The 27,539-nt window shown below is 40.2% G+C and overlaps 1 pseudogene; it reads right to left on the bottom strand.

The window, feature by feature from the left end:
- Window positions 1–75: 75 nt before the first annotated feature.
- On the bottom strand, window positions 76–27,518 carry LOC111409688 (annotated as a pseudogene).
- Window positions 27,519–27,539: the final 21 nt, after the last annotated feature.

The following is a 27,539-nucleotide window of genomic DNA, read 5'->3' as shown; positions in this document are numbered from 1 at the left end:
ACATAATAAATACAAATCAACGACTAGTATTTTTAAAAAGATCTATCCTAATGCCAGAGAGAGATTAACCTTGTTCTAGAAAATAAAGGATCCTTGGCGGAACATGAGAGGTAATGTGTTGTAATAATAAAAAATACCATATAGCCGCATAAGAAGTTCATTTTTCTCTTGAGCTTGAGTACCCTGCAAAACATGATAAGTGTGTTTTTGTACACTTATTTAGATCACAAACATGACTTAATTACGAGCAAAATGTTTGAATTGTAACTTAATCTCGTTGAATTCATGCAATGTAGGTATTTATATGGAAATGGTGGAATTCATGAGAAAAGGGCTGAAAAAGGACTAAAATGGAGTAAAGTGATAGTTCAGGGACTAAGGATGCAAATATTCAAAAGTTGAACTAAAAGGCAACCAGGGAATGAAAATATGCTAAGTATGAACTCGAAAGCGATACACGATGATTGGAAGAAGAAGGAATTACAAAGGGACTAAAATGAAGAAAAATGAAAGTTCAAGGACCAAAATATACATTTTGCATAGTTGGCAGCACTATGCGACCGCATAGTGCTACCCTCTATGCGGTCGCATAGAGGCCTCCCGAGAATTTTTTTTCTCAAATTTTTTTACTCTATGTGACCGCATAGAAATGTATTATACGGTCGCATAGAACAAGTTCTGGGGCCAATTCTGCAGTTTCCTTATACGATTGAAACTCTTTTGGTAACCTAATTTTCACGCGACATAAATACCAAAAGACATCCAAAAAGAGGCAGAACGTATTGGAGGCTAAAAAACACTTCTTGGAGAGGATTTTGAGCGCAAAAACGAAGATTTACACGAAGAGTTTCAAGATTTCTCAAGATTTCATAACCAAGTGATGCCTTTTATCCCAAATCTGATGTATTCTTTTATTTTAATCATGTTAGGATAGATTTTCATGTGCTAGGAGGTCGATGTATCATGTAATTTGATCTTTAATTTTCTAGTTTTGCAATTTGACATTAAGACATATTTATACTGTTTTAAATTATTTATATGCAATTATTGTTTTCGCAATTAAGGACCTGTAATTGTGTGAATTTGGGTGATTTATTCTTGCATTCGAGAGAATTGGAATAGGTTCGATATAATAAAAATCATCGTAGGGTCCGATAGGGGATAGAAATATACCGCCATGCCTTACGTAAATCTTTAAGTGTTCATAAAATTTTATGTATTTTTACATATGCACTTGTCATAGAAATATAGGCCAGTGGCATGTAGAAATATGTTCGATATATCTCGAGAGAGAGTATTGGATAGACTTAAGAACATTGATTCGTCACAATTGAAGTGTGTCGTCACATTGTGAAAACTAGGGTTTTAAAGTGATAATTGCATGGGAAATCGTGATCCTAGTGTGTTTAATTTCTATTGATTACAACAAACATGCGTTCTCAACATAGATTTCATTCTAAAGTGTTAAAAATATTGTTTTGCATATTTAATTTCATTCAATCATAAAAATTTCATAATTAGGGTTTTCTTTCCAAAATTAGGGTTTTAATTAGGTTCACATTCACTTTAGTAATTTAGTTTCGGTTAAGGCGACGATAGGCAAAATTGAACTAATCAATCTCTGTGGGACGATATTCGGACTCATTTAATCCACTTTATTACTTGTTAACGAACCATATACTTGCGGTAATTTTAAATCGAAAGAAATAATTTCGTAAACATAACACAAAATAAAATGCTCCAAATTCGAGGATTCCATTCATGATAATCATTATTTCTCTTACAATTTTTTGTATTTCAATGACTACAAATGATTATGGTGCTAAGAATCACAGTCTACCTTCAGCGTAGAGCGTGTTTGGCTAAAGATTAAAAAAGGTCACAAAATGTATTGATGACTCACTTCTCTGGAAATAAGTTACTTTTTATGAAAGAAATTCAGACGCCCAATTACCATAACTTTTTAACAAATTCCCTCAATAAACTAATTATTTATTTTAAACATACTTAAAAAAGCCTTAGTTTGACCCACATTCTCTAAAAATTATAAATATTCATTTTTCCCCAAATTAATTTTCAATCACACGTTCTTCTAATAAAATAATTTTTCAGCTAAATTTAAAACTTTTCCTATTTTTTAACTTCACATTTTCAAAAAATCACTATTAAAAATTCATTTTTTACAAAATATAAAAAATAAAAAAAATAAAAAAATCTATCTGATGGTGCTCTCTCACACACACACACACACAAAATATGCTCTACATCACACGTGCTTCCATCCAATCACCTTAAATAGACATAGATTTTCAACAGGAAATTGTACACCAAAATAAATAAGGCACAAAAACCTAATAAAAGCGAAAAGAAATTACTTCAATACAAGAAATTATGCACGAGTTTTCTCATAAAATATGTTCCCTAGAAAGTTGTTGTCCGAAGTGATTTGTCACCTTTAAGTAGTTTTGAGCAGCACTTTACAAGCATCCAATAACAAGTGTTATGCTGATTGTTAATGTAGCTTGGGAATAAAAAAAAAAAGTTATATTACCCCTCTATTTGTAAGATAGTGACAGTGAAATTATAGCTTATAAGACCAAAGAATAAGTGCATGTTTAACTAAGATTAAAGAGAGTAAAATTTTCTATTAAGTTTTTGTTTCTAAACATCTTCGAATTTCTTACCATTTTTTCCCTATTTTTAAGTTTTATTTATTTATTTATTATTATTATTATTATTTTAAGTACTTATGTTGAAAGAAACTCTCACCCTAACTTACTTGTTTCTAACTTTATTTATTTTAAAAGTAACTTATGGACTCACAATCAACTTGTCTCGATGCTAGATAATCTAGAAGAATCTCAAAGGTCGGGTAGCAAGCAGTTCACCCATCAAAGTAAGGAGAATAAAGAGACAACAGCAGATACTATGTCACTGCATATCTGTAAAAGTAGATAGAACGAAGTCGTTAAGATTGATTAAAATTAATAGTGCATAAGATATCTAAAATTTATGTGTACCCTTACATTGAAAAACAAACATATTCTAAAACCTATAAGACATGAAAGGAAGGTCTTGCGTGTTGTCACACCTGATCAACCTACTTGGGACAATGGTTCACTCATGGCGATCCACGTGGCATTCCTGCCGAGGTGGCACACAATGTCGAGGTGGGCTACATCCGAACTGTTTCGAGTCGAAGTCTATCTGCCGAGGCTCCTTTTCGTCCGAGACCCATTGACCGAGGCCTACGAACCGAAGCCAGGCTGCTGGAACCTGTTGAGAGCAGCTGAGGCCCTCAAGTGGAAGTATCATGACAAATGGCCGAAACCCCGAAGCTGATGCGCGAGTCTCTGAACCACAAGGAAACATCCTCCATGGTCACTTCTCCCAAGAGATCGCCTGCACAGATCTTATTCGAATGATTGATGGAACGTTTGTCATAAGCATAAATGTCAAGTCTTGTCACTAGCATGGAGGCCCTGCACAAGTAATAAATGCGCCGCAAGCTAGCAAGTCAAGCCACATACCTAGGAAAAGATGTTTGAACTAAAGAGATAGGGCCACGTGCCACTTCATCCAAGGGCTCCCATTTCATATGTACTACTATAAATACTTCCCTTGTGTAATATCAAAAGGCTAATGCAAGAATCAATACAAAGAACTACGTTTACTCAACTCTCTCTCATTTTACTTGCAATACACAAATCGAGTTTATACACATTTACATATACATTTATGAACACCGGTTGGTAATTATTGTAAAATCGGATTACGAACAACCCGTCGGATTCCGAACATCACCGTCCCGCGTCGTTGAGCTACTCCCACGCCCTTTGAACTGCTCGTTTTAGACCGTCCACGTGTGTTAACGTGTTGGACATTCGCCCACGCAAGCGCGGGTAGGACTAGCATCTGTTGGCGCACTTTTTGGGGTCAACAGATTGACACCGTCTATGGGAACCCATACCATAACCACAAGCAACCTTGTGGTAAAAGCTTACTGAAAAACATTTGGGTAACCCCCCTTGAAAAAGGATTTGTTCTTGAAAAAGAATAGGAGGAACCCCTATCACTTGGACAAATCTAAGTTTGATAAAAGAAAAATGAGTTCTAACGAAGATACTCCCCCCAGGAGGGTAAGAGAAAGCACGAATGTGCCTCCCCAGCCTGCTGCCCCAACAGCTTGGCCGAGGCTCCACCACCACCAAAGGAGAGGTGGAATGCGTGCGACAGCACGACTGTCAAGAGAAATGGCTACCATGGCAACCAACATGAGGGATATTGCCAACCAAAACTTGGTCATGAGGGAGCTCATGGCCCAAATGCAAGGCTAGGAAGGCTTCCCCATTCCTCCATACGCCCCCCACAGGCACTATCAGCAAGAGGACGAGGTTCAGAGTCATAGGGCTGCCTCGCCAGACTATGGCCGAGGTGGAAGCCCGTTCGAGAGAGAAGTGGGAGTCGACATTTCCTCCAACTATGCTTCTGGCCGACCCACCGAGGCCCAAATGAGCCACGATGATTTTCCACCTCCATATGAGCAAGATCCAAGACATAGGAGAGCTGGCACTGTTTTTGACAGAATCAGCCCCGTCGAACCGAGGCTCAGTCAACAGCTGGCTCAGCAGCCTCGGACGAGGCCAGAGCCTCCACCTCCAATGCCCCAGCAGCCAGAGAGAAGGCATGAAAATGGCCCCCGTGCTACCCCGCCTAGAAGTAGGCCGCAAAGGAGGGAAGAAGAGGCTAGGAACCGGCCCGGACCCTCTCACCAACAACCAAGGTACGAGGCCGATGATTACGATTCTGATGAGCAGCAGAGGTCCTGTGAATTGGACGATGATGATGAGAACCTGCCATTCTCAAGAGAACTAAGGAATGCCCAGGTCCCAAGCCACTATGTCATGCCAAAAATATCAAAGTATGACGGGAGAGGCGACCCGGAGAAGCACCTCAACGCTTACAAAACTCACATGAGCCTGAGGGGTGCCACCCCAGCCGTGAAGTGCAGGGCTTTCCACTTAACCCTCAGTGGAGCTGCTGAAATCTGGTATAGCAGGTTGCCACCTGGGAGCATCCGAAACTGGCCCGAGTTCAAGACAACATTCTTGAAGCGATTCGCAGTGAGCAAGGAGAGGCCCCCATCCAGCGTCTCCAAGACATGAGACAGACACATGGGGAGTCCCTAAAGAGCTTCCTATCACGCTTCACTAATGAGATGACTTACTGCGTACAGGTCACCAACAGAGATGCACTATCTGCATTGAGGGGAGGCCTGAACATGAACACCCTATTCTAGAGGGATGTGCAGAATCAAGACCCCACCACCTATGACGCCCTACTAGAGATGATGAGAAGGGAGATAATCAATGAAGAATTGATTGAGCATAGGAACAGGGCAAGCAGAGGCCTCCCACCTCCTCAATGGTAGCGAAGTAGGGGTCCTACCTCCCACCTCATGGACTACCAGATGAACCAAATCGAAAATGAGAACTCTGGACAAGTACTGGCCACCACAACTCTGAACGCGGTTCCTACCTTGGCATATGAGGATGTCAACCCAATTGTTGACCTACATCAGATGGAGGCCCAACAGGGACCCCGCAGAGGGAGAGGCCGAGGCTTTACACCTAGAAATAGGTCCAATCCGAACCTCCCAGGATACTGTTTGCACCACAGGTTCTACGGGCATGACACCGCGAATTGCAGAGACTATGCACACCGCTCCCGACAAAAACCCGCCAGAGACAGACATGATTCGCCCCAGGCGAACAAGCCCCCGCCCAGGCACGACAACCGACGTGGACGTGAGGAGGCCGCTCCCCGTCAAAGGGATGAATCCCTACGACGAAGGGAGCATGATGCAGAAAGGCCCAGGGAAGGGTGTAGGCATCGAAGAAATCGGCTCGTTCAAGATGAGGCCCCTATCCACGAGGTGGATACCATATTTGGAGGCTCTTATGTTGGTGATGAAACACGAAACGCCAAAAGAAATTATGCTCGGGAGGCTAAACACCCCCCTTTGACGAGTTACATTGTGGACAATAGCTCCCGAAGAAACCAAGTACCACCCATTGTCTTCACCCAGGAAGACGCCGAAGGAGTTCATTACCCCCATTGCGATGCGCTTGTGGTGAGGGCTGTCATAGCCCGGAATGGGCTCAAACAAATGCTAGTCGACAACCGCAGCTCCGTCAACATCCTGTTTGGGTCCGCCTTTGACAAAATGATATTGGACCATCAGTTGACGCCCACCACCACTCCATTGTACGAATTTATCGGAGATAGCATCACTCCGAGGGGAAAGATAACACTGGCAATGGAGATGGGAGAGTCTCCACAAACTACGATGAACTTCATGGAATTCCTCATAGTTGACAGCCGGTCGGCTTACCGCGGAGTCTTGGGCAGACCAGCCCTAAAGGAATTGGGAGTAGTCACTTCCATCCACCACCTATGCAGGAAATTTCCGACAGAAAACAGGGTGGCAACGGTAAGAGGCGACCAGAGAGGCTCGAGAGAGTGCTATCTAAGCTCCATTAAGAAGGTAAAGCCCCGGGACGTCCACGTGATCATGGCGGATGTCCCAGGTGACGCTCCCACTGAACAAGAAGATGTTGATATGATTGACGCGCCGCTTAATCCGGAGGTGCTGATCATTGATAAGATTGACCCCCGCATAATGGAACATGAGCCTCAAGCATCCCCTGTAGAGGAACTTGAGAGCTTCTCGGCCAACCCCCGAGGCCCTTCCAAGGTGCTGAAGGTAGGCAAAGGCCTATCCAACATTTTGAGAGAAAAGATTAAGGACTTCCTAGGCAAGAACCTTGACATCTTTGCTTGGAGGCATGAGGACATGGTGGGCATTGACCCCAAGGTCAGCTGCCACCACTTGAAAATTGATCCTAAGGTTGCCCCGTATAGACAAAAAAGGAGAGCCCTCAACCCTGAGAGGTATGAGGCCCTGAAGGAAGAGGTTCAGAAGCTCATCCAAAATGGCTACATCAGGGAGGCCACCTATCCGAGGTGGGTTTCCAACCCAGTCCTGGTTAAGAAACACAATGGAAAATGGAGGGTATGCATCGACTTTACCAACCTCAATAGAGCTTGCCCGAAAGACAGCTTTCCGCTTCCAAGGATTGACCAATTGGTAGACTCCACGGCCGGGCACGAGTTGTTGAGCTTCATGGATGCATACTCCGGCTACAACCAAATCCCCATGCATCCGGCCGATGAAGAGCACACCTCTTTCATCACGGACCGAGGTCTCTATTGCTATAGAATGATGCCCTTCGGGTTGAAAAATGCAGGAGCAACCTACCAAAAACTCGTGAACAAAATGTTTACGGACCTCATTGGCAAGACAATGGAGGTTTACGTGGATGACATGCTGGTGAAGAGTTTAGAAGCAGAGGACCACATAGCGCACCTCAACAATACCTTCCAAATCCTCAGAAGGTACAGGATGAGGCTCAACCCACTTAAATGTGCCTTTGGGGTGGCTTCCGGCAAGTTCTTGGGGTACATGGTCAACCAACGAGGAATCGAGGCCAACCCCGAGAAGATTGAGGCTTTGTGCCAGATGAGGTCCCCCCAAAAGCCAAAGGAAGTGCAAAGCTTAACTGGACGAGTGGCGGCACTTAGTCGCTTCGTCTCCAAAGCGACTGACAAGTGCCTCCCATTTTTCAAAGTACTCAAGGCTGGGAAGAAATTCCAATGGACTGAGGAATGTGAAGAGGCCTTCCAAGGCCTGAAAAGGCACCTGGGACAGGCCCCCTCCTCTCCAAGTCGAAGCCTGGTGATATCTTGCAATTATATCTGGCCGTCTCCAATGAGGCCATCAGTTCGGCTCTGATTCGAGAAGAAGGGTCCACCCAACTCCCCGTCTACTATACGAGTAAAGCGCTCCTATCGTCGGAAACCCGTTACCCCGATATGGAGAAGTTCGCTCTGGCCTTAATCACGACCTCCAAGAAATTGAGACCCTACTTCCAAGCTCATACCATCCATTTACTTACAAATTTTCCCCTGAGGCAGGTACTCCAAAAGACCGATGCCTCAGGAAGACTATTGAAATGGGCAATGGAACTAAGTGAATTCGACCTTGTGTTCAAGGCTAGGGCAGCCATCAAGGGGCAAGCCTTAGCTGACTTTGTGGCTGAATTCGCCAACCTACCCAAGGTGGATGCAATTATGGAACCCATTGAGCCCCCCACGTGGAGCCTCTTCGTTGATGGTTCAGTTGGGGAGCTCGGCTCAGGCGTCGGTGTTGTCCTCATCAGCCCCGAGGGTCACAAGCTCATCTCGGCGGTGAGGTTCGGATTCAAAGCCACCAATAATGTAGCGAAGTATGAGGCACTCCTTGCGGGCCTCAGACTGGCCAAGGAAATGCAAGTAAAGAGGCTACTCATTAGTAGTGACTCCCAGCTAGTTGTTAGCCAGGTCAATGGTAACTTCTCAGCCAAAGACAAAACGATGGCCTCCTATCTGAAAATGGTGATGAACCTCATCCCGTCCTTTGAAAAGTTCGAGTTAATCCAGATTTCCCGCATCGAAAACACATATGCAGATGCACTCTCGAAGCTTGCTAGTAGCAAAGACTCAGAGCTACTCACAGTAGTGCCTATTGAGCACCTCCTCCTGCCTTCTACCGAGGCTCCTAATGTCATGTGGGTCACGGGAACTTCCACCTGGATGCAACCGATCATAGCATATCTGAAGGACCAGGTGCTGCCCACCAACAAAAATGAGGCTTATAAGCTAAGGAGAAGGTCGGCCCACTTCCTCTTCATTGATGACATTCTCTACAAGAGAAGCTTCTCCTCTCCACTCTTACGATGCGTCAGAGGAGAAGAGGCTACCTACATACTAAGAGAAATCCACGAGGGAGTGTGCGGCAACCACTCCGAAGGCCTATCTCTGGCACAAAAAATACTGAGGCAAGGGTACTACTGGCCTACCCTGAAACGGGATGCCCTCGAATTCGTACGAAAATGCGATAAATGCCAACGATTCTCTCCCGTGCAAAGACAACTATCACAGGACTTGACTGCAATCTCCAGCCCCTGACCTTTCTCAAAATGGGGCGTGGACCTCATAGGTCCCCTACCTAAGGGTAGATGAGGCGCAAGTTTCGCAATAGTGGCCATTGATTACTTCACAAAGTGGGTCGAAGCTGAACCACTGGCAAAAATCACAGAAGCTAACACTTCCAAGTTCCTATAGAAAAATATTATTTGCCGGTTCAGAATTCCTTACTCGATCGTCTCAGACAATGGCAGACTGTTTGACAACAAAAGGGTCAGAGGACTATGTAAGGAGCTCGGCATAAAGAAGCACTTCTCCACACCTCACCACCCTCAAGCAAACCGTAAACAAGACCATCAAGCACGTCCTAAAAAGGAAGCTTGATGTATCCAAAGGAGATTGGGTTGATGAGCTGCCGCAAGTACTTTGGGGGATCCGAACCACCACCAGGACCCCAACCGGAGAGACCCCTTTTTTCATGGCATATGGGACTGAGGCGATGAGCCCCGTGGAGGTCGGACTTCCATATCCACGACGTCTGCACTTCAGCGAAGTAACTAACGACGAGCTTCGGAGGCTCGACCTCGATTTCATTGAAGAGAGAAGAGACGACTCCCAGCTGAAGCTCGGTACCTATCAAAGAAAAATGACAAGGTACTTCAACTCCAAAGTCAAGAAGAAGTCATTCCGAATCAACGACCTTATACTCAGAAGGGTCTTCCTATCTTCAAAAGAACCTGGTTCTGGTTCCGGTTCCCTAGACCCGAATTGGGAAGGCCCATACAAAATCAGAGAGGAAGTTCGACCTGGCACCTACTGGATTGAAGACATGGACGGCAAGACACAACCCCGTCCATGGAACATTGAGCACCTCAAGATCTATTATCAATAAATTGTACCAACATGCTGGATGACATTCCCAGCCTTTGTAATATTTCTATGGTTCAATAAAATGCATTGGTTAAATCAACGTGTCGTACTGCGTCGTCACCTCGGAGGAGAGGCTCGAGTCCCACATCTGGGCCACCTCGCTTGAACTCCGAGGCTCTAGCACATCCCTTCCCTTTGGCCTTGCTGAAAACCAAGGGGAGAAGCCTCAACATGACTGTACCATCCACCATGTCAGGGATGCGTCGTCACCTTGGAGGAGAGGCTCGGGACCCACTTCTGGGCCACCTCGCTTGAACTCCGAGGCACTGGCACATGCCTCCTTTTGGCCTTGCTGAACGCCAAGGGGAGAAGTCTCAACATGGCTGCACCATCCACCATGTCTGGGATGCGTCGTCACCTCGGAGGAGAGGCTCGGGACCTACCTCTGGGCCACCTCGCTTGAACTCCGAGGCGCTAGCACATGCCTCCCTTTGGCCTTGCTTAACACCAGGGGGAGAAGCCTCAACGTGGCTACACCATCCACCATGTTTGGAATGCGTCGTCACCTCGGAGGAGAGGCTCGGGACCCACCTCTGGGCCACCTCGCTTGAACTCTGAGGCGCTAGCACATGCCTCCCTTTGGCCTCGCTGAACGCCAAGGGAAGAAACCACCACCGCTACAGTCTGAGGCTCCAACAGTTCATCTCCTTAAGTTATGTTCATTTGCTTAAGTCCGAGGCTCACACAGTTCATCTTCTTAAGTTATGTTCATTTGCTTAAGTCCGAGGCTCACACAGTTCATCTTCTTAAGTTATGTTCATTTGCTTAAGTCCGAGGCTCACACAGTTCATCTTCTTAAGTTATGTTCATTTGCTTAAGTCCGAGGCTCACACAGTTCATCTTCTTAAGTTATGTTCATTTGCTTAAGTCCGAGGCTCACACAGTTCCTTAAGTTATGTTCGCTTATTTCAGTCCGAGGCTCATACAGTTGACTGGTTGAAGTCAAGGTACCAAGTTAAAGTTATTTAGTTCGTGCCCTTATCAACTTCCAGTTCGTTTGTTCAACGAGGCACAAAAACTTGGGTAAAGAACAACAATGAATGAAGAAAACATTATATTAATATTCAAAAGGGATTACAAAGGAGGGACTGTGGCCATTACATTCAAAGTACTGAAAAGGAAAACCTTGTCTAAGCCTGGCTAGATGGTGGAGGCGCCTCAGCACTTGGGGCTGCGGCAACTTGGGCATCAGTAGTTGCTTCCTCTGCCTCAGCACATGGGGCTTCGGCATCAGCTGCCTCATCACCCTGCACCTCCTCAGCTGGGGTCTGAGGAACCTCATCCACAAATTCAGACATGAGTTGAGTCAGATCCAAGTTGGGATACAGCTCTTCCACCCGCTCCATCACCTCGGCATAGGCGAAGTTCCTCCAGTATGCACTGAAGCTCTTATATTCCTCAGTTGTATGGAAGTTGGTGATGTATTCCTTCACCGCCTCCTCCTCTGCAGTTTGGGCCTCTTCCCTTGCATGAGAGGCGTCGTCCACGTACCACTTCATTTGGCCCTCCAGATACTTATAAGCCTCTTGAGCACCTGTCAAGGAGAGATTTGCCTTCTCCAAGGCCTCAGCAGTCACCTTTTGGTGCTCATTAGAGACCTCCACCTTCTTTGTTAAGGAGGCCACCTCGCACTGTGACTCGTATACTTCCTTTCTTAAGGCCTCGATCTGGGCCAGTGCAGACTCAAGCTTCGTCGATTCTTCAACTTTTTGGGCCTTGGCTTCCTCAGCCTCGGCCTTAGCAGCTTTCAGCTCCTCTGCGAGGGAGGCCGTCTTCCCCTCCGAGGCCTGGGTCCTTGTTTGAAATTCACTAAGGGCCTCCCTGCATTCAAGCGCGAGGCCGAAAGTCCTGACACTCTGGCTCACTAATGCCCTTGTTAGATCAGTGGCATCGCAAGCGGAGGCATGCAGCTGCCACCTCTCTGTCCAAAACTTGTAGAAGCTCTCAGTGGCGCTTCGGATTTCTTCAGGGAGAGCCTCCACTAAGGCCGGGGCCAGTGCCTCCTTCCTCCCAGCTAAGAAGCTCGGAGACTTCCCCTTCTCACGGACCGGCTTTTGCTTCGCAGCCTCCTCCTCGACAGCCTCCGAAGCGCGCCTAGCAGCCTCTGCTCTAGCCTCCTCGGCCTCTGCCTCTCTAACCATCTCAATTTTGATGGCCTTCGAGGCGACTATAAGCAACTTCAGCTCGCCAGTTTGCTTTGCCTCATGGGACACAGAGGTCCCGAATTTCCCAGCCGAGCTGGAGATATGCACCAGCTTCCTCTTTTTTGTCTCCTCAGGGACCTTCTCCTTCCCCTGAGGCTCCTTCCGCTTCTTCTGCCTCTGAGGTGTTGCCTCCTCTGAGGCCAGCGAAGTACAGTCCTTGGACAGGCGTTCAACCGTGCCTCGGACTTCCTTTGCCCCACTGGAGCCCGGCTTCAGAGGCCTCGCCTTCACAGTAAAGGTGGCCTTCAGAATGGAAGCCATATCTGGAGCTGGGTACTCCCTCTTCTTGAATTTATCTGCACAATACATTAGGTCAGCATCAGTATCAGAACAAAAGGACAAGAAAATTGTAACTGTGGGAGCTTCGTACCTCTGGATGCCATCAACTCAAAGTCCAGAAAATAGCGACTCCTGTCAATCAAGTGGTCGAAGTGGCGAAGCTTCAAAGGCCTCCTGTAGATGTCCTCTATTACCTCGAGCTCCTTGCGGCTGAGCTCGAACCTCGTACTACTATCTGCAAAAGAAGTCCCAACAGTTAGACAAATTCAAACCTTGGCTTCAGAAAACAAGTAGGGTCTGAGAGACTCACGAGCTTCGTAGTACTGGGTCGGCACGGTGCAAGTAAGGGCTTTGTCCCCCTTCACTGCTTGCCACTTACCTCGCACCCAGAACCAAGACTCCTTCCACCCTTTGATGGAGGAAGGAAGTCCCACCACAAAAGGTGCGTGAGCCCCCCAAGGCGTGAGGTAGTACCACCCCCTAGACTCCTTCCCAATCACCCGAGGCTAGAACAGGGTCATAAATACATGGAGAGGCATGTCCTCCCCAAGTGACACTTCCTTCCACAGGAAGTACGAGCCGACCAGTTGGCTCCACCCATTCGACAGAACTTCGGTCGGCGACAACATGAAGTTCCTAAGCACCGCCCTGAAGAAGGGGTACAGAGGTAGACGCATACCTGCCTTGAATAGGTATTCACTGACGGCCACGCAGCCAGGCCTCGGATAGCAGGCCCGCTCGTTCGGCTCGGGGACTAACATTTCTATGGAGTGGGGTACACTATACCTCTCCCTAAGTTCCCCCAACCTCTTCCGCGTCATGTTCGAAGGTACCCTAGACGCCCCCCACTCCTGGGTATAATCTACAGGCTCCTCAGTTATGGCATACCTATCCACCTCGGACTCTCCCATCTGACCGACTCCATAGTCTAAAGACGCCATTGTCACTAGCTCCCTACCCGAAGTGGACTCCATTTTTTCAGTAAAAAGACAGTAAGATGGTATTTTCTGCAAAAAATACCTAAGGGAATTCGACACAAATGGAGATTGGCCGGAAATTGAAATTACAGTCAACTTCGACGCCGGAAAAATTTGAAGATTTAAGAGAATATCAAAGTGCAAGTGTTCGAAAATCCTGAAAAATGGGATTTCCTCACCTTTTCTAGAGGTCCAGGACGAACCCCGACCGTTAGATCGAATCTCACTCAATCTGAGCCCTCAATTTCAGATCCAATCTGAGGCGTTGAATTCAAAGGGTTTTTTTCAATCCTACGCCTCAGATTCATGCGCGCCTCCCACGCACCTCTTCCAGCGCGTCTGCTTCTAGAAGCGCCAGCTGCCCTTATAATTGCGTTTTTAATACGACGGCAGCAGGCGGCTTGGAAGTCATAACGGTTCAGCCACTTTTCCTCGAAAACAAGCACAAGACATCAAATCATTGGCTCAGCTATCAAGGCACAATCATTACCATTGGACCTCGGCTCCCTCCTCAACATTCAGCAACAAGCCTCGCAAGTTCGGTTCACAACCACCTCAGCTTCCTCTTCATCATTCAGCAACAAGCCTCGCAGGTTCGGTTCCTCAACCACCTCGGCTCCCTCCTCAACATTCAGCAACAAGCCTCGCAGGTTCGGTTCCTCAACCACCTCGACTCCCTCTTCAACATTCAGCAACAATCCTCGCAGGTCTGGTTCCTCAACCACTTCGGCTTCAACTTCAAAAGTTCAACACCTCGCCTACTTCATCGCTCACCCACAACAACACTTCTCTAACTCAAACCATGATATAAATATCTATACTTGGACTTGGGGGACTATTATTTGGGGTTCAAAATTCTTTCAATTTTTACTCCATTAAAGTCCACGCATTACATAAATGAATATACTTGGACTTGGGGGACTATTGTTGCGTGTTGTCACACCTGGCCAACCTACCTGGGACAATGGCCCACTCATGGCGATCCACGTGGCATTCCTGTCGAGGTGGCACACAATGTCGAGGTGGGCTACATCCGAACTGTTTCGAGTCAAAGTCTATCTATCGAGGCTCCTTTTCGTCCGAGGCCCATTTACGAACCGAAGCCAGGCTGCTGGAACCTGTTGAAAGCAACTGAGGCCCTCAAGTGGAAGTATCATGACAAATGGCCGAAGCCCCGAAGCTGATGCACGAGCCTCTGAACCACAAGGAAACATCCTCCATGGTCACTTCTCCCAAGAGATCGCCTGCACAGATCTTATTCGAATGATTGATAGAACGTTTGTCATAAGTATAAAGGTCAAGTCTTGTCACTAGCATGGAGGCCCTGCACAAGTAATAAATGCGCCGCAAGCTAGCAAGTCAAGTCCCATACCTAGGAAAAGATGTTTGAACTAAAGAGATGAGGTCACGTGCCACTTCATCCAAGGGCTCCCATTTCATATGTACTACTATAAATACTTCCCTTGTGTAATATCAAAAGGCTAATGCAAGAATCAATACAAAGAACTACGTTTACTCAACTCTCTCTCATTTTACTTGCAATACACAAATCGAGTTTATACACATTTACATATACATTTATGAACACCGGTTGGTAATTATTGTACAATCAAATTACGAACAACCCGCCGGATTCCGAACGTCACCGTCCCGTGTCGTTGGGCTACTCCCACGCCCTTTGTACCGCTCGTTTTAGACCGTCCACGTGTGTTAGCGTGTTGGACATTCGTCCACGCAAGCGCGGGTGGGACCGGCATCTGTTGGCGCACTTTTTGGGGTCAACAGAAGGGATTCCTGGAGCGCCTTTGATACAGCTGAGAGTCATGAACTAAATTTGTCATATGGCATAGAGAAGCTCTAAAATGTAGCAACAAATTAACCCCATAAGAAAAAACTATATCCTTGAACTCTTCCAGCACGGTGACTGCACATAAATTCATTAGGTTCAGAGCTCGTGCGTCATTTGGCTTCTCAAATTCATGGATGTCAGAAATCCTATTATATAGAAAGCCAAAAGGAAAAGAGCTGCTAAGTCACACTCATAACATCAGAAAACGTAAGCAAGGCATGGTAGAGATAAGCAATCAGTAGATCTCTAAGACACCATTAAACATAATGCAATGGAAACCTCTGACATGATACAACGAGCAGATTTTCTTGGAAGGGGAGAGAGAGAAGATACCTCTGTCTTGAGAATGCATGTCCCTCGTCTAAAGATGGTTTATTGTTCTTTAATAGTTGATATTGAACCCCTGATAGATAAAGCGACTCATTTTTATCTTGCTTTCGAGTTCCCTATAGATGGTTCAAATAAAAGTGAGAATGAGTATTTTCAACTACTGAGCATGCGTAATTTCGATGAAACTCGCATTGATCAATAGTACGGAGGAAGTGTATACACGGAGAGACAAGTAGAAGATCATGCTCAGTCCAGTCTGAATTTGTTCACTTGGAGCTAAGATTGTCTAGACGATGATTTGGGAGACACTTCCAGTCCCAGATAAACAAGCATTGAGTCTTTGACAGACAATTGCCCAAACGACAATTTCTTTTTGATGCCTTCCAAGTGAACCCACAAATCTCAGAGTCACTAACCACAAAGGTTTTTCTTGTTATCCATTGTCAATATTGCGGTAACATCTAATCATTTATTATCCTTTTTGGTACTTTTTAACTACGCTTACGAGCTCACCTCTAGAAAAATTAGCGATATTCACATTGATGTCCATACATGATTGCTCAGTATATCTCCTTTTTGGTACTTTTTAACTACGCTTACGAGCTCACCTCTAGAAAAATTAGCGATATTCACATTGATGTCCATACATGATTGCTCAGTATATCCATAAATAAGTATTGTTTAACTACACTTACGAGCTCACCTCTAGAAAAATTTACCGATATTCACATTGTTGTCCGTACATGATTGTTCAGTAGATCCATAAATTAATAAATAAGATCTGTTTTTACGGATTTGAGCTACTAATCAAATGGCAAACCTCAGAATGTAAAATATAAATTTATGCATTCTTTCTATAAAAGAAGCCAAAATATTACCTTCATGCTGCCGGGATAACCCACACATTAAAGAAGCAGGGTCAAACATGCATGGAGATCGCTGAAGCAAAAATATTTATCTTTCCTAATACTGTATTTCATCTTAAACTAAAAGTAAATCATGCATCTATTCCATTTATGTGGAAAACAACACAAATGTATTTCAATGTAATTCACCTTCAGTATTTCACGTGCTTTCTTTTCAGATTTTCCATTTCCAATCAGCTCTCATAGACCAGTATAGTATTGGTTACTTAAAATTACCTGCCAAAAGAATCATGGGTTAAGACCCATTCATATAGAAATTCTTTGATTACTGATATATTTTCTACACTTAAAAGCATAATCACTATTCCAGCACAGTTTTATTCATACAACTAAATCAGGTGCGCAAACAATAAACTTACAGTCACGCTGTCTCCATGCAAGATATACTTGAAGAACCTCCACTGATGCACAACAAATAACTTGAGACTGAAAGGAAGGGGGAAATCTCATCTCTGTCTGAGGAAAGAATTCCTTCCTTTTGGTTTTGTATGTGGATGAGAAGTAAGAGAGGATGAGTGAAAGTATTTTGCTGCACAGCCATTTTTGTTATCAACCAAGCTCATTTTTCACACAAGAAGAAAACATAATATTTTATATCATACACTTGATTCATCTATCATGGAACTAGAAAGATCTGAATTGTTGGAAAATATGGATAATGGATCGCCCACGCGAGATCAGGGCCGGTTCTAGCCCAAGGCCACTAAGGCAGTGGCCTTGGGCCTTAGGGTATGATGGGGCCTCAAAATGTTTTTGGAAGCCCAAAAATAGCTATTATGGAATTTTCTCAATTTTCTTAAATGAGATATTTTATGGTAGTGCAAATAAAGTAGGGGCCTTTCTACCAATAATGTTTTTCAATTTATTGCTGCTTTTGAATTTTGTTTTTAAATATAAGATATTTTGATAGTAAATAGTAGGCACCATCCCATAGTTTCATAAAATCTTTATACTATACTTCTTGAAAACGAAAATTGATTTTTGAACCAATCAAATGATGAGTGAGTATCAAAGGAATAATATTTCTTATCATGAAAAATTGTTAGATTCGTCCATGTTTGATGTCCATATGCTTGTAAAAAAATTACGTGTAGGGGCCTCAAGATAATTTATCACCTAGGGCCTAAAAATTTTTAGGACCGGCCCTGCGTGGGGTGACCTGACCCACATGATCTTATAAGGGTTGGAGGGAGTGGTTTGAATTTAGAATTTAAACCCATAACTCCCAAGTAACCACTTGAAACTTTCATATAGAAGTTATGGAAAAAAGGGGGGAAAAGAAAAAAATATGAGAAAAATGGTGAAAAAATTCGTATGGAAATTCACCTCAAAATTGAAAAGTCCCTAAAATCACATTTTTGGCATAAAATCTCACAAGAAATGACACTTATATTGTGGACAATAATCCCCTTCCATTGTGATCGGGTTTTGGATCATTGGAGTACAAGAAAATACAAATTTTGAAGATTTAAAAGCAATGTGATTCAACCACACAAAGATCTTGAAATTCATCATTTCAAATAAGTTTGTTGACCCAAAATTTATGTCAAAGCATGTTACGATTTTCCTACATTGGTATCAGAGCCATAAGGTTGAGTTCCTTGCTGTAATTCATGCTTAATTATGCAATTAAATGATAGAACTGGGTTATGAATCTTGTATGCAAAGTTTTGAAACCTTATGTGGTATTTAATGGTATCATTTGATAATTTGCTGGCATATGTTCGTTCATCTTCATGCAGTAAGATTAGTATGGTTAGAAAGGTCTTCTCATAAGCTTTCCAACCATATAAAGAACTCAAATTTTGGACTTAAAACGAAGGAAGTTATGAGTTTTAGAAATTTGGATGATAATTTGAATTTTAAGTTTGAAATTTCGAAAAAAACTCAAATTCATCACGTGATAACTTTTTATACGTTAAGTTTCATTCTGTCCTTAATTAGTATGGTTGGATAGATCTTCTTGAGACCTTTCTAACGATATAAAGATAATTAATTTTGGACTTGAGACGAGAAAGTTATGCCCTCCCAAAGTTTAGATGAAAATCTATTTTTTTAGTGAAAATTTGTAAAATCAGAAACTTCATCAGATGATAACTTCTTCCACATTGTATTTCATGATGCCTATTTGATATGGTTGGATGGATCTTCTCGAGACCTTTCCAACAATATAAAGAGTACAAAATTTGACCTTGAAATGAAGAAGTTATGGCCTCCCGAAATATTGATAAAAAAATCTGAATTTTTTTTTTTTAAAGATGAACAATAATTTTTTCCCATTTTTTAGTCTCGATCGGATCTGTTTGGGTCCAGAACACAATCTTAAAAGTTGATATTATGAAATCTGACCCCACATATGAACTCAGAACGTTAAAATTGATTAGAGGGACGAATTAATGAATTTTTTTCATTGAATAAGCGTCGCGGATTGGTGTGTAGTGAGTGTTCAATGACCCTTTTTTTTTATTAAAAAAGGGTTAAAAGTTGGAACGTCAAATAAAATTACCGTTTGACATTTTCAAATTGAATTTTAGAAAATTGCAAATTGGTCCCTCAAATATTTTTGATTTTTATGCGCAATTAAAATTAATTTTCAAATAATCAAAAATATTTTTTTGGACTCGATTAAATTCTAATTTTTTTTATAAAAGTTGAGAATATTTGTTAAGCAGCATTTGCCTAGTGGGAGTTATTTTTTTTGAAGTGTTTCATTTTTAAATGAAAAATACTCCGAAGATATTTAAAATACCGCAATTATATATACTTTCATGAGTTGTGTGGATCTTAATTAGGTTATGTGATCCATTGTGACTTGTTTTCAATTTTTTCTGCTTGATCAAATATTGCTAGATCTGTGCACATTTATAGCATCCTTAGAAGGAATGCTAGAAAAGCAAAGTCTATGGAACATGACCTATTGTGGAACACGTAAATATTTTGGGATATAAGTTTTTGATGACAAGTAGAATATAATAATTCTAATGTCACTTCCCAATTATTAGGACTGTGTTGCGACCGAGATTTAGATGGGATTGAGAATTTGTAAAATAAAACTTAAACGATGTTAGTTTTATTTTTGAATTATAATTGAAGTTATCTTCTGAAAGAATTAATTTGTTATATCATGATGCATGTCATGATTGGATAAATGTACATATTTATGTTTTTATTGCATATTATGAAATCATCTAATTGAATACATTATGTATTGTTATAAATGCTAAGGTCAGTAGAATTAGTGAGATTTTTACTTAGACCTATTGATTGTCAGTTGAGTGATAGTTCGGTGATTGGAAGATTTAGAGAAAATCTCACCAAGAATTATTTGATTCATCAACTGAGTGAGAGTTCTGAAGTTGGAAGAATTAATGTGATTCTCACTTAGAACCCATGGAGTTTTGCATTATTAAATTAAGTTTATGATAGTGAAACGATAGGATTGCGGACGATGATTGGGAGCATAGTGAATTTTCAACTCTGTGCCTAACATTGAACTATCGTAGATGTTAATTTGCCTTAATACAAAATTAAATATGTACATAAATGGGCATTGATTAAGAATAACATGTCTCTAAAAATCTGATAAATCATGTCATCAAAATCTATAGAAGTTAACCTTAATAAAGGTGATAAACTAAATGCAATAACATTTGACATGATAAGATTTTAAATGTACTAGATGGACATGATGCTTTAGAGAGCATCAATCACGTAATAGAAGACCTTATGCATGTCATACTACTCTAGAGAATAAAGATCAGAATCGAACTTAGTCGAGTACGGGAAAATGTGAATTTTAATACTCGAGCATTTAAATTGTTTAAGTTATGTTATAAATGATCTTTTTTCTCAAATGTGACTTAGTTGGTGGTTAGCATAGTGTTAACATTTTCATTGGTCACATTACTTTTAGATGAGTAGTAACTTCAAATTAGTCTCTTCTTAATATATGAAATTTTGAAAGTTATTGTGACTTACAAATTGAAGTATCAATTTTTTCTATTGATACTACCTGCTATGTGAGTTAAAAGACGTGTGACTTGATGTTGCTAAGTCTCGAGGACATGCTTGAGTAGCAATGTTCTAGCTTGTATAAGATTTTGAATCTTAAACGTTGAATGAGTTAGAACAAATGCGGGATAGAGGTGGGAGACTGGTAAAGGGACCAAGACAAACTATTAGATACTAAGTGAATGAAAGTGGTTTTGGTAGAGGATCAATGTTATAAAGGTTCAAGTGCCTCAACTATACGATTTGAATCTCTTAGCTCGAAAGTGGTTAAGGTTAAAGATATTGCACTTGAATATATTCCTTTTAGTGTTGTTTACGTGTCAACACTATACATATTGGATCTTATCTTGTGTGGATAGTGGATTCAGAGGTTAGAAACCCATTTTATATGAGATCAAAAGATATATTATTCTATTGTCGAGTATTTGACTTGATACAAAGTAGATATATACAAATAATAAAGACAGAGTGGATGTTTATGTGACTGATACTGGAATTTAATATTGCAAAGTGGAGAAACTGACATCCTATTTGATATTAAGATAATATAAAAGACTCCACTAAATTTGATCTCAGTTATTGTTCTTCTAAGAGTGGTCTCTTACTTGAACTTATGCGTGGTATTTCTATTCGTACTCACAGTGGTGATGTTTATTATGGTTCTGGATATTTGTGCAATTGTTTGAGGTTTTGAGTTGAGAAAATCATTCAAAACTATAAGAGCTAAATTTCCGTAGAATAATTCCATCCAAATTTCTTTGCGGACTATGATTAAAAGAGATAGAGATGAAACTTTACTTTTCATTACATTTATAGATAGATTCACGTATTTCAGATATGCCTCTGGTTTTCTTAAATTGAAGATATTGTACTGGTTTAAATTTTTTTTCTGAAATCAAGTAGAAAATCAGATTTTGGAAGTGAAGACTTTGAGAATTATCTGATGTCATGACTCTCTATCACGAGATATCAATGATCTGTGTAATGAAAGAGATTCTTATTTGATAGACTATTCCTTAATCACCAATAATTATATGGTGTATTTGATTGAAAGAACGAAATATTGCTGAATGTGATGAGGTTTGAGATATACAGTCCAACTTACGTATTTGCTTTTGAAAAGAGCGTTGTCTAACTACAACATATCAGTTAATGGAGCTCTCTCAATGCTGGTAACTTCATAATATATAAGTTTGGACATGTAAATAATCTAATGTGGGTTATCATAGACTTTTAATTGACTATATATGTTCTCGATAATGAGTATGGGAACATGAGTCTGTTAAGAACAAGATATGTCTCAATGACATATATGTAGTCCACAAAGGTACTTAAGTGAAATTGTTAGATGGATATCAAGTCATAAGATATGACATTTGACATTTTTCCCATTAAGGGAGAAAAAGATTGGAGAACATTGTTGAAATTGATATTATATGTATTGATGAATCAGTTTTGAATATATAAGAGATGATTCAAACTTCTAATTCAAGTGGGAGTAACCTGTTTCCAAGTTGGACTTATCTATCCAAGTGAGAGCCATATAAGAACTATCTAATTTCAATGATTCTTGGTTCCAAGTTGGATCTAAGAGCTAGTTCAGAAAATTAAAAGAGGAATTTCGAGAAAAGTGATGGAAGTCTATATATGGAGAATATAATTTCAACCTAATCTGGATATAGTCAAAGTTCTATGCGGACATTATATTTACCGAAAACATTCAGGTTCTTGAAAGTTAAGTGGGAGACCAGTGAGTTTCTGATAGATAAAGCTCATTTTTTAAAAAGGTAATACTCAATGTGAGTGTATTGAGTTGGATAAATTTTTTCATAACGATGAGATTCGCTTCTGTACATCAATGCTAGCCATAATGGTATTTTTAAATTTAGAGTTACACCAAATCAGCCTAGAGACTGTATTTTTTATTCTCAATTGAGAAATGATTAAAAATATCAACAGGAATCGACTTTTAGATTACATGTTAAAGCTTTTTTGTGTAGTGGTAACTTTACACTTATACGCATGGTCAAATACAGTCATCTCGACAGTTGTACTTGAGTTTTTAACAGGGTTAAATCTCGTACAAGAATTTCGTCATATGAACGAAAATTACTGTAATTGTATAAAAGGTCTGATGGTAGGTTGTAATTCTAATATTGATATTGACGACATTGGATTGGCTAAACATGATAAGGAGTGTATAGAGATCAATTTGAAATGATTGTCGTCATTTTTTGAAACAAAAGACATGGGTTTAACAAATTGTATGATTTGTGCTAAGGATAGTTGTCTTATGTCCTTGCTCTATCATAAGAGTTTTCTACTATAAATGCTCATGTGGAATTGCAACTGTGACCATATAAGTCTTCATAAATGTTCAAAGATTTCATAAGTGCACAAAGAAATATCTAGAGAATCATATCTAGTGTGATTAAGAGTTAGGAGATAGAAGTATACTATGATATATACTTTTCCTAACAATGATCATGCCTTGGATCTAATCAGTAGATATCAATATTATCTTTAGAAAATGTATTGTGATACCTGAAGGGTGCTGCCGTTAGTTATTCTATTTCGTTGTCAAAGGAATAACTTATGATTGTAAAATATATATATACAATTGTTGACTAAGAATGAGAGTTAGTCGAGCACAATTAGTTATTTGACTTGTGCGCTTTTGCTATATAGAGTAGCAAGAAGCATATGTTGTTATGTATATCTTGGAAGCTAAAGAAATTGTTTGGTATGAATGTATTGAGCATCTAATGAAACTAGTTGAGAATATTAGATCCATGATAGTTACGTAACTATCTTATATGTCAAGATCTCAAGTATCAAAATAGAACCAAAACACTTAATGATAATTATATGAGAGACATTAGCAAAGAAAGTGTCTTTGCGATATATCTACATAAATGATGATATGTAATCATCATACTCTGAAGATGTCTAGAGATATATTTGTTGATAATATGGAATCTTTAGAATTTCGTAGAATATGATACTTAGTGTATCAGACAAACTCTTGATTGAGTTTTGTGTGCCCAAAGATGAACGATTTTGAGTTCATGTGTAATCTAATATTGGGATTACAAGATAAATGATTTGTATGCACATATAAAGTATGTCAAATGGGTTGAGATTGGCTTACTCACATAAGCAATCGCCTAAGAAGTTTTAAGATGTGCTGAGATGAGACACAGTAATCATGTTGTGTACATTATCCAGTCATCTTTTTGTTTACATGATCCAGTCACTTTGATAAGGTATCAAGATGATATTACAACAAGTAATCGAAATGAATTTCGCTATCCATTAAACCCGTTTAGTAGCCAGATCAAGTTCTCGATTTGAGAATGCCTGGAGAAATGAACATAAGGAGAACTCAAGTTAAGTATCAAGGAATAATTGAACTAGGATCTGTACGATGTTATTTGTTTACAAGGAATATGACATACGTCTTAAGAAATGGAGAAAACATTGTAGCACGTGTTTCATACTGCGTGTGCTTTTACGACCAATATTGGGTAAATGAGTGAATGGATCTCTGCTTCCTCATTGTGTGAGACCCTGAGATTTATGTAATCTCATATATACCCTTATGACTTTTGACTATTTCTTGAGGTTTTATTTCAATGTTGCTACTTTAACATGTTACTAATGACTATGATTGATTCGGTTTGATGGGGCATGTATAGAAAATCAGTTGATTTAAAATCAAAGGATTCAAGTAGGAAAGGAAAACTATTTTGACCAAAATTTATGTTTGTATTCACCGGCCGAACAATTCTATTTAACCATTTGGGGTATAGAATGCAATTGTGAATACAATAATATGATGCGGAGTTGAATTATGTTCCACAAATACTCGAGGGATCGGAAATACTTGAATTAATGTTGGAAAATGAGTTTGGGGCATAGCGAGATGTGATGTTCCCCCTCTAGTAGAGCTACTATATATCCCTAACAGGTTTATAGTACCATGAGCTCTAATATTACTTGTTGGTCGCACGATCTATTTGTCGTACGAATCTTTGTTAGATAGATCTTGAGAAGGATCTAAGGTGTGACATTTGTTGTCACTTGTGGTTCAGATCAACTCCATCATGTGCGAGTGTGAGATGTTGAAAAATACGGATAATGGGTCACCCATGTGGGGTGACTCGACCCGTAGGATCTTATAAGGGTTGGAAAGAGTGGTTTGAATTTAGAATTCAAACACATAACTCTCAAGTAACCACTTGAAACTTCCATATAGAAGTTATGGAAAAGAGGAGAAAAAGAAAAAGACATGAGAAAAATGGTGAAAAAATTCGTATGGAAATTCACCTCAAAATTGGAAAGTCCATAGAATCACATTTTTGACATGAAAAATCTCACAAGAAATGGCACTTGGATTGTGGACAATAATCCCCTTCCATTGTGATCGGGATTTGGATCATTGGAGTACAAGAAAATACAAATTTTGGAGATTTGAAAGCAAGGTGATTCAACCACACAAAGATCTTGAAATTCATCATTTCAAGTAAGTTTGTTGACCTGAAATTCATATTAAAGCATGCTACGATTTTCCTACATGAATTTTGGGTATTGAGATTAAATTTTTAACTGAAAGAATAGACTAGTCTTTTAATTGATTTGTTGGATTATAAAAAATCTAATGGTTTCCTAAGCATCAAATGTACATTCACAGTCCCCCCACGAGAGTGGGAAAAACATCTTTAGTAAAAATGCTACATAAAAATGCTCGGCAGATGTTAAAAATTCTCATGCATCATTATTGAAATTTCCATTGATAGGGTGTTGTCAATTAAGCTTTCAGTTGAAGTAAAACATTCGGAGCGGGGCTTGCAAGGATTAAACATAGGCTAAAAAAAGATATACTGTAAATAATTAATAAAGCTACCTGTTAGGTTTTGATACCCAATAAATTTCGAGCAATGATGTTAAACGTCAGTATATAACTTCATTAGCCTTGGCCAATGGTAAATTAATTACCAACAACCAATTACAAATGATCTACCCGGCCCATACATATTATCTCTTGGATGACTTTGAATCTAAATCCATTTGACCTTATTATTGGTCCAACTAAAGCCTAACCTAACCCTATCTATACTTGCTTCTACCCTAGCTGTTATAACCCATTTTATCTAGTCAAAAATCAAGAGTTAAATTTTCAAAGTCAAAGTCAAATGAGGACCTTATTGAAGTAAATTATTTTATTTGGGCTATTTTACAAATTGACAATCCTTGAGGGTTTAACATGTACAGAAATGAAGTATTCAGTTCATTCCACTCTATTATTATGTTCAGTATTGATCTCATTTAAGAAATAAGGTTGGACCGGTTGGAAGTAGACATGTTCGGATCACATAACATGTAATTTTCATGATACACTCTCATGATTGATCTATGTCATTTGGTTGTATGGGTGTGCGTGACCATTGATGGATTTAGTCACGCTAAATGTGATGAAAATCGCTTTGATCCTACATCAATATGACTGATGGACAAGATTGTTTGGAAATACCTTTAAAAATGATAGCAAAAGTTTGAGCTCATAAAGTTGCACACATTTGTAACATTACATGTATGGCCTAGTGGGAGATTGTTGAAAAAATTTCATCATATGGGGGCCATACATGTGTATATATTAACATGTATGATGCTATCTTTAATGTTTAATCGATAAGGTAATTTACTAAGTTTAATTTTGAACTAATGGGTATTAATTCTCATGGGATTAAAGTGTAAAGACCGAAATAATTATTTTAAATTGATGAGGGGCCAATTTAAAATAATTGAAAGATAATAATCAATTATTTAATATGGGGTCATGGTCCCCAATTACACTCGACTTTCACAATTCTCTACATTCCCATCAACAGAAAAACAGATCATAATCCGTTCAGAAAAACTTAGATCTATATATCAAGGTACGCTTCCGCATTTTTGTTTTCTCATTGATTTCAACATGGAGATTTGTGATTATATGTGAAAGGATTGATGAATCTGGTCCCTTTCAATTTACTACAGAATTAACCAAATAAAGTTCATTGACTTGGGAAACAGATTAATCCTTTGCCAAATTAAATTGGTACCTAATTGTATATACTCAAATCAACCCATATACAGATGAAAGATAAAAAATGAATGAGAAACAAAGGAAAGGGTACTCACAATTTTGATAGTTACGATCCGGTCATGCACCATTATCTGTTAAGGCTTAGGCTCATTTTTATCTCTTCCTAGTTCTCTTTATCATGGAAATTATTTGACAGAGATGTTGTACAAAGAGTCATTACCTCATAATACAAAACGTCTGGTGGGAAGTAAAAAAAATATAATAAAATTAAAAAATTAAAGGTTAAACCCCATAAAGTACACCATACTTCATGTGGGACAAAATCTTACAATAAGTTAAATAAAAAAATGAAGAAATTACAGGCAACGGTAAGATTATAACACAAACCTGGCATATCTCTGGTAAAACTTCGATTCCTTCTTGTTCATGAAACCGCGAAAGTACGTAGAATCAATCCAGCAATGTATTAATAAATAAACAAGTGCCAACACATTTCAATAAACTATGTAGGTTCTATTTTTTACCTATACTCATCACTCGACCCGTATGAGAAAATAATATATGGGAACTGCTTTAGAACTGTTTGGCACAATCATTCATCAAATCTAATGCCCTCTTATCATTAGGCTTCACAATTCATGCACTTCAGAAAATCTAATAAATTTACAGAAAAGTAGGTCATGCATATACACATCGGATTATATAAAGTAAGTATCAAATCCACGGACAGTACAGAAAGATTTTAAGCATCCTTATTCCCTGCATATGCTTTTTAATTTTATTATCCATGCCAAAATCCTGGTCATCAATGTAGACAACAATTATGTTGGGTAGCATGATTTCATCTTCCACCTTTGAGGATTTCACATACTCGTACTTACTCTTTGCAATATCAATAAAGAAAATTGAAAATATTGT

The sequence above is a fragment of the Olea europaea genome, chromosome 14 (genome assembly GCF_002742605.1).
Source record: "Olea europaea var. sylvestris chromosome 14, O_europaea_v1, whole genome shotgun sequence".
Taxonomy (NCBI): domain Eukaryota; kingdom Viridiplantae; phylum Streptophyta; class Magnoliopsida; order Lamiales; family Oleaceae; genus Olea; species Olea europaea.
Note: the sequence above shows the minus strand (reverse complement) of the source record. Positions and strands in the feature narration are given on the sequence as shown.